Source organism: Cornus florida, unplaced genomic scaffold, assembly GCF_030987335.1.
Source record: "Cornus florida cultivar Cherokee Brave unplaced genomic scaffold, ASM3098733v1 CherokeeBrave_3.0.0_Hap2_Chr03, whole genome shotgun sequence".
In the NCBI taxonomy this organism is placed as follows: domain Eukaryota; kingdom Viridiplantae; phylum Streptophyta; class Magnoliopsida; order Cornales; family Cornaceae; genus Cornus; species Cornus florida.
In genome coordinates, this window is record NW_026775573.1 from 73771084 (window position 1) to 73783926 (window position 12843).

Here is a 12843-nt window from a genome sequence, read left to right on the forward strand (position 1 = left end):
TGAAATCTCAAATCCCCACCGAAATGGAACCGAATCCTACAATACTTAGGGGTTTTGTCGTGGACAACGAGGGAAATAACTTCCACGCTTGAAGTAGCACCAAAATCCAAACCCGAACTCAAAACCCAAACTCAAAAGTGGTCAATAATGGATTCTAATATTGGGGAAGGACTGCCTCGTCAAGGCCTACGATAAACGCTAAAGCACTACGGCAAAAATCAAGAGCGAAGAAGGTTAATTTGAGAGACGAAGGGTGGCATCCCCTTTGGGGCTGAAGAAGAGGTCTGAAACGTGGGAGAAGAAGAGGAAAAATAATGTTTTATTTTTCTCCAGCTCCTATTTATAGAAAATCTCAAAAAGTTCCTCGAACGGGTCCCGTCGGGTCCAGAAAAGTGGAAATTGCGCAGGCGCGCTCAAACGGTAAAACATCGTGAACAAAAAAGAACCGAAATGAAAAAAAATGAACAATGGAAGAAATGGCGTTGAGAACCGAATCCTGTACAGAAAGATATGTCCCGAACAAGTTCGGCGGCAATCGGGACCGGAAACCTAAAAACTGCAAGGAATGACCAGCAACCAATCCTAAGAGTTCACCACTCGACTAAATGTGAAAATGAATCCCTGAAACATCAAAATGATGCATTTTGTAATAACTTTCATTAATTACACAATGGCCTCTACAAAAAGGGATAACTTCAAAACTAGCCTAGAACCAAAAGATATTTTCTTAAAAACCCCTGAAATAAATATCTTCAAAAGATATTTACGAAAAATACCCCACGAAACATCAATATTTCTAAAGAATCATTTCATCCATTCCCCTACAAGAAAAGGAAAAAAGCGGCGAGCTTTTCTCCAAAGATACAGCTACGCCTTTTAAGGGAATCAATTGGAATGAAAACTCGTGAAATCAAAACTCAACTCCGAATACGAAAAGTGAGGTTATGCCAACATTGTGACAAACGGGGAAAAGGACGAAAAGTGAACAGTGTCAAAAAACGAAAAATATAAAAATGATGCGATCCTTTAAGGAAGTTGTCAATCCAAAGGAAAAAGTCTCGGAAACCATTTTCGAGCACTCGAGACGACACTAAGTGACGAGGAACCAAACTCAAAAAAAAAAAGCCAACGGAAAAAATTTATCGTAAAAATCTGAGAAAAAGGAAAAAAGGGAAAATGACCAGGTCATTACACGGCTGGCATACCCTGTGCACGTTGGCATGCTCCGCGCGTGCATAGTGGGGCGCCTTGGAAGCCTTCTGAGTGCTCGGAAAGGCCAGGCCTAGCGCTCGGCACTGGTGAACTTGCTATTTTCTTTTCCAATTCGTTAAATTTCACCGTGTGGGTCCTATATGACCTTTAGCACGCAAAAGACCCTATGGCCGCGTCCAGTTACGAGTAGAATGGCCCAAAAGGTCATTTTTACCATTTTTAGCCCTAAAACGGGCGACTTCAATCTAATTTTATTTTATTTCCATTTCAAGTGACCCCAAATGATTAATTTTGACTTAAAAGGCAATTATAAAGTTCAAAACGACCAAATTACCCCTATAACCCTAATTGGATTGGTTTATGGTTAAAGTCGATTCTTTCATCCATAAGTGAACCATATTGATTTATAGTCATTATTATGGTATCACTATCACCTTAGCGCATGATATTGGTCAAACAGATCATTTTACCCTTGGGTTTTTCTGAGTCGGATTAGGACCTGGTTAATGTTTCGGACCATGGGTTTGGGTTATTACATTACCTTTGTGCCAAGTGAGTGGTGCATACAAAAAAACCCACTGGAATCACAGTGATAAAGGTCCTAGAGAGGGTGCATAGGTCTCATCTATTGGAATGTTGATTAACTAAAACTAAATGATTTTTAGTTCTTATATATATATATACCCTCAAAGTTCTCTATGTATGCTTTGACCCTCTAAGGCTCTTTGTGTATATATTTTTTCTTAAAGCTCATGGTCTATTTTTCTTGCTCAGGCTTATCAAAGACACACATTAAGCTTTATACTTCTTTTTTTTTTTTAAATGTAAATAAAAATATAAACTCAAAAAGGAAAAATAGAACCATTGCACTCCGAAACATGTACAAAGAAGACGATTGAAGCACTTTGATCACAGTTTTTTTTTTTTTTTTTTTTTTTTTTTCCTTTGATCACTGTTAATCTTATCTTCAAAAATCAATTGTAGCCATCGGATATCAAGTTGATAAGCAGTCACATAATCTTTATTGTGACGACCCTAGATTTTTACAAACCCAATGTGTCCTGTGACGACCCGAAACGGATCTAAAATGCGGAAGCAAAACATGAACAAGTCTATAAAGATGTAAGTCATCCCTAAGACATAAGAACAATCTTCCTAGGAGTCCCGTGACTCAGCTGAAGCAAGACCGGAGTTAGGGTTTCAAAAACCTCCAAGAAATGGACCAAGGGAAAAATGGTCATTCCAAACTAAAATGGGTGCCATCGTGCACACAATTAGAAAGACAACGAAAAATGAATGAAGTTAGACTCAAGAATCACTTGATTCGGAGTCCGAACGAAGAAGATGTGGAGATATAATGAAACGACATCCTCCGATTATGAGATACCTCAACCCTACAAAGAGGGTCCAATACGCAAATTAGTGAGGAAGGGTCGGTCGGTCGTTCTAACCTACAAGGTCGGTCATTCTGACTCACAAGGTCGGTCGTTCTGACTCACAAGGTCGGTCATTCTGACCAACAAGGTTGGTCGTTCTGACTTACAAGGTCGGTTGTTTTGACTCACAAGGTCGGTCGTTCTGACCAACAAGGTCGGTCGTTCTGACTCACATGGTCGGTCGTTCTGACAAACAAGGTCGGTCGTTCTGACTCACATGGTCGGTCGTTCTGACAAACAAGGTCGGTCGTTCTGACTCACAAGGTTGGTCGTTCTGACCAACAAGGTCGGTCGTTTTGACTCACAAAGTTTGTCGTTCCGACCAACAAGGTCAGTCGTTCTGACCTACATGGTCAAGCATTCGGACTTACATGGTCAGGAGCTTTGACTTATATGATCAGGCGTTCTGACCTACATGGTCAAGCGTTTGGACTTGCATGGTCAGGCACTCCGACCTACATGGTCAGGCGTTCTGACTTATGGTCAAGCGTCCTGACCTATGGCCAAGCATTCAGACTTGCATGGTCAAGCGCTCAGACCTACATGGTCAGGCGTTCTGACGGAAGGGTCAAGCGTTCTGACTACCGAACGACAAAACAGAAAGCAAAATTAGCCGAACGATAAAATAGAAGCAAGTTTAAGGCAACCTTGAGCTATATATGCATTCCAAATAATCCAAAACAAGTTTAAAAAAAACATACTTGTGAACTTTAAAATTAATGGCCATTGGCCTCATATTATACATACAAAATGAATGTCAAAAGGTGTACTTAGGCACACATTACATACCTGAAATTGAAAATGACATGTTAAACCAACATTACATAACAACTTCAAAAGAGAAGATAAACATGCTAACACTTGCATGTGAACAAGAATACAGTTAAAAGACCTTCAATTCTACATATCACCTAAGGCAATTGCAAATCCCCAAATCTTGAAGCCTGTACCTGAAAAATGACCCCGATAACTTTGGGGTGAGTAACATAAAGCTACTCGTAGGAGATGAGCATATATAGACCTAGCATTTTACAATAATATCACCTTAAAGTGAAATATGTTAAAGGGGCTCATGCCACCTAATGTCTATGTCAAGGTGAGACTCAGGGATCATCCTAAGTTACATAAGTATAAATCAACATGAATCATGATATATATATGAAACGAATCAAGGTTGGGATAATCCAAAGAACATGAAAGTTTATAAATTAACATGAATCACATTATCAATGTAATTGAATAAGGTTTAGAATAATCTATGCAGCACGACAAGAAGGATACTTGAATACAAGGATCACATTATAAATGTAATAAACGTGATTAGAACATTCCAATTAACACGACAAGAAGATTACTCGGATCTAAATTATAAGAATTACATTATCAATGCAATTAACATGATTGGAACATTCCAATTAATACGACAAGAATAATACATGAAATCAAGGATAATGCATAATATCTATGCAATTAACAAGATAGGAATATCTCATAAAACACGATAAGATCTTAAAACTTCAAGAGACAACACTTGAAATCTAAGGGTTTAAATCAAACAATGTGGATACTCGGATATCGCCCAGATTAAAACCGTACTCTTGGGATCACTTTAGGGCTACTAACCCATGGGTACCTTCCCCTAATGCGCACTATAATATAGGGAGCTCTCTATCTCCCATACTAGAACCAAGTCCTAGCCATGTCAATTCTTGATTGATATCACCGAGTTTCCAAAATCAACAAGTTGTGCAAGTCAAGATAGTTACAAGATACAAGTAATGCATTAACCACATTTCATGCACAACCAAGATTTTGGGAACACACAAGTCATGCCCTAAGTTCTCAACTATGATGGCATATGAAATGTCAAGAAACCATAGTGTGCATTTATATAGACTACAACTAAGACAAATAGCACATGGAATCCATTGATGTAAATATACCACAAGTATACGATTAAAGATTTAATTAATTACTAAGCAATACATGAATAATTAAATCATTTCAAGATAATTGTACTAGTTCATAAAACACATTAATGAAGTCAAGTTATAAGAAGTCTAGATACATGATAAAAAGCTAAAAGTCCAATGAAATACAAGTCCGGTTCATAAATTTGACAAGAGTTCAATATCAAGGCATGATTAACTCGGTGGAAGCATAAAAAGGAATTTAATCTACTTAAGTGATTAAATTCTCAAGATTTCAAGGCAAGTTCAAATATTCTACGAACAAGATATGTCAAGGATCATGTCAAGGATAAGTTCAATATCAAGTTACAAGTTCATTTCATACATGAAAAGTACACTTTTAAACCCCTTAAGCTTGAGTATTCTAGGACCTTTATCTATCTTATTTACCCGTTTTAGTACTTATTTGTATTTTTGTCTATTTCAGGTCAATAATGTTAAAATGGGCTAAAAATAGTTTCTTAAGGCCTTTTTGGAGTCAAACTAAGTCTTGGAGAGGATTCGGAGCAAAAGGAGACTGATTTGGAGCAAAAAGATGCTAATCCTGAAAAGCTGCCAAGTGAGATCGATCGTGAGATCGATCAGAAAAGTGAGATCGATCAAAGTTGGATCGATCGAACTTTTGATGAAAGTTGGATCGATCAAAAATCAAAGTTGGATTGATCAAACATTGCTGGCAGCGAGCTGTCTTATTCCGTGCGCGCCCAAAAGTCCACCTATAACATAGTACGGGATTAGATATTTTTGGGCCTATATTCCTGACTTAATGACTAAGAAAAGGACCTTCTATATAAAGGGAAGTGACCCATTTTGTAAAGAAGCTTTTATCATTTTATTTTTTTACATTGTAATTTTACTTTATCTCTCTAGCAAAGTTAGAGATTAGGGTTAGAAGAAAAGAGGGAAGTGGAGACACATCTCAAGATCCATCTCTAGACCACTCACTCTCTCTCCATCTCTAGAACTTCAAAGAAGAAGAGGAAGAAGAAAATGGAGCCATATTTGGAGCTTGATTCCATGACCACATCCACCTCCTCCATGATTGGCTAGATCTACACTTAGGGCTTGGATGAGCCCTAAGTCTTGTGTAATCTAAACCCTTGTATTTCTATTTTTGGGAATTTATATATATATTGTTGTGATTAGTGTTCTACCCTTGTGAATTTAATGAATCTTGGTATATTTCTATAATTTCTATGGTTTAATTCTTCCTATTAATTCTCTAGTTTATTTACATGTCTATGTGTGATTAAATAGGGAATTATTTCTTACATGATTCATATGGATTAATTCTTTCTATTGATTCTCTATTTTAATTACATGTTGTCTTATGTGTGATTATTTGGGGAATTGATCTCTACGCTAGATTCTCTGTGTTGGTTGCATGTCTATGTGTGATTAATTAAGGATTTAGTGATGGCTAAACATGGGTTTTCATTGAATGGGTTTATCAATTAATTTGATGGTTTATACTTATGCTTGATGGGTTGTTCTACAATTTGATTCATGCTTGTAGATAAGTAGATAATCTATGCTTGCTTAGATATTCCATGGCTTATTATTGCAAATTCCATAATTCTCTAGATTGATGTGTGCTACAATTGTTGCTACCTAGATGGGTCATGCTTAAAATTGATGGGTTGTGCTACACTTAGTTTAGGTAGACAATTCATACATAAATTAGATGGTCCATGCTTAATATTGCAATTGGTAGTCACATTTTGTTCACAACAATGTATTCTCCATTAATGGAAAGCAAGTGGTTAATTACACGAGCTTAGTGGTGATTCCAACACCCTAAGTCCTCTCTTCATATCTCTTAAATTCCTATCTCAACTTAGTTTATTTTAATTGTGTTTTAATTAATTAAAGTAGTTTAATCAAACAATTAATCTCGCTTTGCAATCATTTGGTATGCTAGAGATGAAGTTAAATTCTAACACGTATAATCCCTTGGGACGATCCCTACTCACTCTTGCTACATTAGTAGTAGTGTTGGTAGTGGTTTTTATAAATTTAAATTTGACCTAAAAGGCTTTTCTTGAACCACACATTCACTACATTATTTTGGTGTATATCAAGTGGCCTCGTCAAATTTTAGCACCGTTGCCGGGGATTGACGGTTTTGTTGGAATTAAAATAGACAATAGTGTTCATTTGATTGCTTCTATTTTTATTTTATTTTCCATTGTATATTCTTTTCTCTTGTTCTCATTATTATTTGTTCAATTAGGCACTTGATTACAAGGAAAGCAAACTATGGAACTTGAAGCAATAATTGGAGCTTAAAACTAATATTAAAATTTGAAGTTGCTTAAGGACCGTTGTGAGCAATTCTTTGAACTCTTATATTTTAATTGTGCATTTCTTTGAATACTTGTGATAGCCCTTGTTGAGGCTTATTATATTGTTTTATCTTTGTCCAAGCATAGGCCCTTGTTGAGGCCACTATTTGTTGCATTTGGGTTTTAATTGTGAATGGAGGAATTATTTGATCCAAGTTTGGGGGGAAATTATAACCCTTTACCTTATGCTCCTCCATCATATTTAAATCCTTATGAGATTGAGTCCAATTCATTTCAATATGCATCATCTTATTATGGACTTGATCACTCATTTAATCCTTCTTATGACTATTACCCTCTCCCACCATTTTATGAAGAACCACCTCCATCACCTTATTCACCCGGATTTGAAGAAAAAGTGTTAGCTTTACTTGATGTGCATATTTCACACACTTCACTTATTAATTCTCATTCTCAAACTTTAGCCAAGTTAGAAGCTCAAGTTGAGCAAATTGAAAGTACTCTTTCTCGTCAAGAGAAGGAGGAAGAGGCAAATGAAAAAATGGTAAGAACTTCAATGTATATAGATGAGGATGATGTGAGTGAAGAGGAAGAAGTAACAAGTGAGCAAATACCTAGCACTCTATCTTGTATAGAAGAGGAAGCGGCAAGTGAGTTAGTGACTAATCCAATAGAGCATAGCATGATTAATGAGGACTTTCCTTATTTTGATTATAATTTTATCTATGACCTTACTACTCTAGAGAGTGAGGAGATGTTGACAACACTTGAGGTAGGAGAAGAGGAGGAACTTGTTGAAGAAGACCTTCCTTCTATTATTTCCAATGATCCTCTTGAGACATGCCTTTTTGAAATGTATAAAAATTGTAGTTTTGACTTTGAAAGCTCCAAAAATGAAATAAACTCTCTAATGGACTCCTTAGCTTACTTGGAAGGTGAGGAGATGATGATTTTTGAGGAGGAGAAAAAGGATGAAGAGAAGGTGTTCCTTGATATTCCAAATGAGTCTTTGAAAGACATTGACTTGCCAATTCACAAAGGAAGTGATTCTTTAAATATACTTCAAGAGCACAAAATTGAGGCAAGGCTAACCATGATTGATTTTGTTTTCAAGACCGTGGATGAAAGGAACAAAATCAACTCTTTCATTTCTTTTCAAGTCATTCTTTTGGAGGATGATTTCATTGTCATAAGTGAGGCATCAAATGAGAAAATGCAAAAGAGGGTCAATAAGGATGTTTCATATCCAGTTTTTGATTCGTTTGATTAGTGGGTTGACCCAACGTCTTGCTAGAGACGTTAAACACTAATATTCGTAGAGTTTCACAACTCTATTCCTCCCTCATTTCTTTTTATTTTTCATTTCTTGCGAAGTCTAGATATTGGCTTTGGGTTCATATACATTGCTAGGAACTATGATAAGGATTGCATGCACTTTCATGTTAAAATTGAGCATTTTGCATAAGTTCAATCGATCTTAAATGAGAGTTCGATCGATCGAACTTCATTCCTGCAGCAAACCTGCATCCAAATCACTCTCTGTCTCATCGATCCAAGGAAAATTTGGGATCTCAATTCTTTGTTAGATCGATCAGAAGACCTTTGATCGATCCAAACTCCAAGTTCAATCGATCTTGAGTTCCTACACTTAGAAAAATTTTGAGCCTGTATCCAACCTGAAAATGTCAACTCTCGGGATCTCCATTTGAACAAATGTTCAATCGATCGAAAACATTCCTAAATCAATCTGAAGTTCTTCGATCTATCCAACTTCATCATTGGATCGATCTCAAGTTCCAGCATTTAGAAAATTTCTGAACCTAGAAAACCTGCATATTTCACCTCTCTGTCAAATCGATCGAGCATTTTGTGAGATCGATCGAACATGTCTGCAGGTTTTGAAATTTTATTTTTACTTTTACTTTTATTTTTATCTTTGTTTATATTTCAAAAATCCCAAAAATATTTCTTTTATTTTATTTAGTTTATTTTAGTTATTTTATTTTATTTTTCAAAAAAAAAAATTCTTTTATTCTATTTTATTTTGCTTCATTTTATCTTATTTCTAAAAATCCAAAAATATTCTTTTTAACTTTAATTTTTAATTTTTAATTTTTAATTTCAAAGAAATATATATATATTTCTTTGCATTCTTTATTTCCTTGCATTTTTACTTCTTGCATTTTTATTTACTTGCCTTTTTTATTTTTGTATGTGTACATATTTGTTTTGTCTATAGAAAATAATGAAAAAAAATAATAATAATAAAAATAAAAAAATAAACAAAGACAGTTTTTCAATGTAGCATTCCGTCTTGCTAGAGACGTTAAACTTAGCACCCCACATGACACATTGTGTCTTTTATCTTTTGTATAACTCATGTTTATTTACGTTTTTATTTCTTTATTTTTCTTGCATTTTGTTTCATTGTACATTCTTTCATAAAAATTTAAAAAAAAAAAAAAAAAAAAAAAAAAAAAAAAAAAAATTGCTATCTTTATTTATTGCATCTTTATGTCTTTGCATTTTATTATGTGTGTACATACTTGTTATGTCATAAAAAAAAAAATTAAAAATTAAAAAAAAAATGAAAAACAAAAAGTAAAAATTTTTTGTATATACTTGCATTGTACATATTGTTTTTCATTTCTTGCATTGTACATATTCTTTCATTGCATTTTACCTTCTTTATTTTTTTTATTTTATATTTTGTTCATGCATTTTATTCTTTGTTTTTTTTGTATTTTGTATATACTAGCTTTCGTGAAATGAAAAATATAAAAAGATTCATCATTGTGCCCTTATGTGTAGTCATGCATACTTTATGCTTTAATTAGGGCTTGATCTCATATCTCTCTTTCACCTTGTGCTATATTGCCTTAGAATGCTTGATTATTCTTATCCCATTTGATATTTGATGTGAGTTTGCTAGTGTGGTTATTAAAGTAGGTTGTTGATTCCAAGTTTGGGGGAGACGTCTGTCAAATTGGATCATTGCCGGGCTTCACGTTTTCACCACCATGGTATACTCTTTCCATCTTTTCCACTATTCTCATTGCACATTGAGGACAATGTGCGGTTTAAGTTTGGGGGTAAGGTATCTTGTTGCATTCTACTTAAAGTTGAGTTTTAATTGCATGATTGAGATTTGGGATTAATGTTAGCTATGATTTTGATCTTTTGAGGATTATATTGCTTGAAATTTAAAAATTACTTGACTTGAGAGTCCAATACTCCTTGTATGCCTTGTGGATGCCATTTACGAGTAAATTTTTCGAAAGATTGATATTTTGTTTGCACTTGTGGTCCATATCATCCTGATTTTGTGATTATTTTGAGATTCATTCTAGAATTCTACACTAGCACAGGCGCACACTAGCATTCATTTGTTGGGTACATGCTTTGTTGATTATTGAATTGGTTATATCCCAATTGAGCTAGTAGTGCATTGAAAGCTTTCATTCTTGATAAAGGTGGATAACAACCCCTTTTCACTAAGTAGCCGGGATTCTAGCCTCATCAAGCATTGAACTTCTCGCGCCGAAAGGTGGAGGGCCCAAACTCTAGGTTAATAATTGAACTTGCTTTTTTTAAATAAATAAAAAATAAAATAAAAATAAAAATAAAAAAAAAAAGAAGAAGAAGAAGAAGAAGTTGCAAAAGTAATAAAAAGTGAGGACTTCTCCCAAATGGTGAGAAGTGGGAAATGATTAGATGGAGGTTGTCTTGATTTGTAACCTAATTGATTTGAGCTTGTAAGTCCGTAGGGGCGTTTGAACGCCTAATGCCCTAAAGCCGTCTGGTTTGGGAGTCATTAACCTAATGCTCGACCTCATGAATCGCTAGAAAGCTTAATAGATCAACACATTGCATTATGCTTCCATCTTTGATCATTTATAAAAAATAAAAATAAAAAAATAAAAATAAAAAAGAAAAAAAAAATCGAGTGAAAAGAATAAGCGCACCTAAAACAATAAGCTTTAATAAAATGTCCACTTTTTATCTTGATGATCGGTACTAAATTTGTGTGCTAGTTTGAGGGTAAGGATTTGTTTAATTCTTTAGTTGGGTAAGATAGCAACACATTGATGTCGGACCACTCAAAAAGGATTCTAGAGTTGTTTTGATTTACATGACCATTTTCTTGATGTGTAGAGGACCATATTTGCTTATTTGATGTTGAGATTTTGGGAGATTGCTTGGAAAGAGTTGAAAATTTGCATATTTGAGGTAGTTTTCTCCCAATGCTTGTTTACAATATTAGTGTCTCTTTTGAAAAATAAGCTTAATGTTTGTGGGTATCATTTATAGAAACCCTCACGAGACTTCACTTGTCCACTAGGGGTAACCTAGGGGTTTAAAAGGCTTGTTGCATGTGCTAAGTGCAATCGTGTTCCCTACGAAAGTGATGTTATCCATTTATTGCTTTATAGTTATAGTTGTTTAGTTGTTCATTTCATTTCTTTACTTCGTAGTTCATTGTTAGGGACTAGCAATATTTAAGTTTGGCGGTGTGATGAGCGCTGAAAAGTACACTTTTAAACCCCTTAAGTTTGAGTATTCTAGGATCTGTATCTATCTTATTTATCCGTTTTAGTACTTATTTGTGTTTTTTTTCTATTTTAGGTCAATAATGTTAAAATGGGCTAAAAATGGTTTCTTAAGGCCTTTTTGAAGTCAAACTAAGTCTTGGAGAGGATTCGGAGCAAAAGGAGGCTGATTTGGAGCAAAAAGAGGCTGATCCTTAAAAGCTGCCAAGTGAGATCGATCGTGAGATCGATCAGAAAAGTGAGATCGATCAAAGTTGGATCGATTGAACATTGCTGGAAGCGAGCTGTCTTATTCCGTGCGCTCCCAAAAGTCCACCTATCACATAGTACGGGATTAGATATTTTTGGGCCTATATTCCTGACTTAATGACTAAGAAAATGACCTTCTATATAAAGGGAAGTGACCCATTTTGTAAAGAAGCTTTTATCATTTTATTTTTTCACATTGTAATTTTAGTTTATCTCTCTAGCAAAGTTAGAAATTAGGGTTAGAAGAAAAGAAGGAAGTGGAGGCACATCTCAAGATCCATCTCTAGACCACTCTCTCTCTCCATCTTTAGAGCTTCAAAGAAGAAGAGGAAGAAGAAGATGGAGCTATATTTGGAGCTTGATTCTATGACCACATCCACCTCCTCCATGATTGGCTAGATCTACACTAAGGGCTTGGATGAGCCCTAAGTCTTGTGTAATCTAAACCCTTGTATTTCTATTTTTGGGGATTTATATATATATTGTTGTGATTAGTATTCTAGCCTTGTGAATTTAATGAATCTTAATTCTTCCTATTAATTCTCTAGTTTATTTACATGTCTATGTGTGATTAAATTGGGAATTATTTCTTACATGATTCATATGGATTAATTCTTTCTATTGATTCTCTATTTTAATTACATGTTGCTTATGTGTGATTATTTGGGAAATTGATCTCTACACTGGATTCTCTATGTTGGTTGCATGTCTATGTGTGATTAATTAAGGATTTAGTGATAGCTAAGCATGGGTTTTCATTGAATGGGTTTGTCAATTAATTTGATGGTTTATACTTATGCTTTATGGGTTGTTCTACAATTTAATTCATGCTTGTAGGTAAGTAGACAATCTATGCTTGCTTAGATATTCCATGGCTTATTATTGCAAATTTCATGATTCTCTAGATTGATGTTTGCTACAATTATTGCTACCTGATGGGTCATGCTTAAAATTGATGGGTTGTGCTACACTTAGTTTAGGTAGACAATTCATACATAAATTAGATGATCCATGCTTAATATTGCAATTGGTAGTCACATTTTGTTCACAACAATGTATTCCCCATTAATGGAAAGCAAGTGGTTAATTACACGAGCTTAGTGGTGATTCCAACACCCTA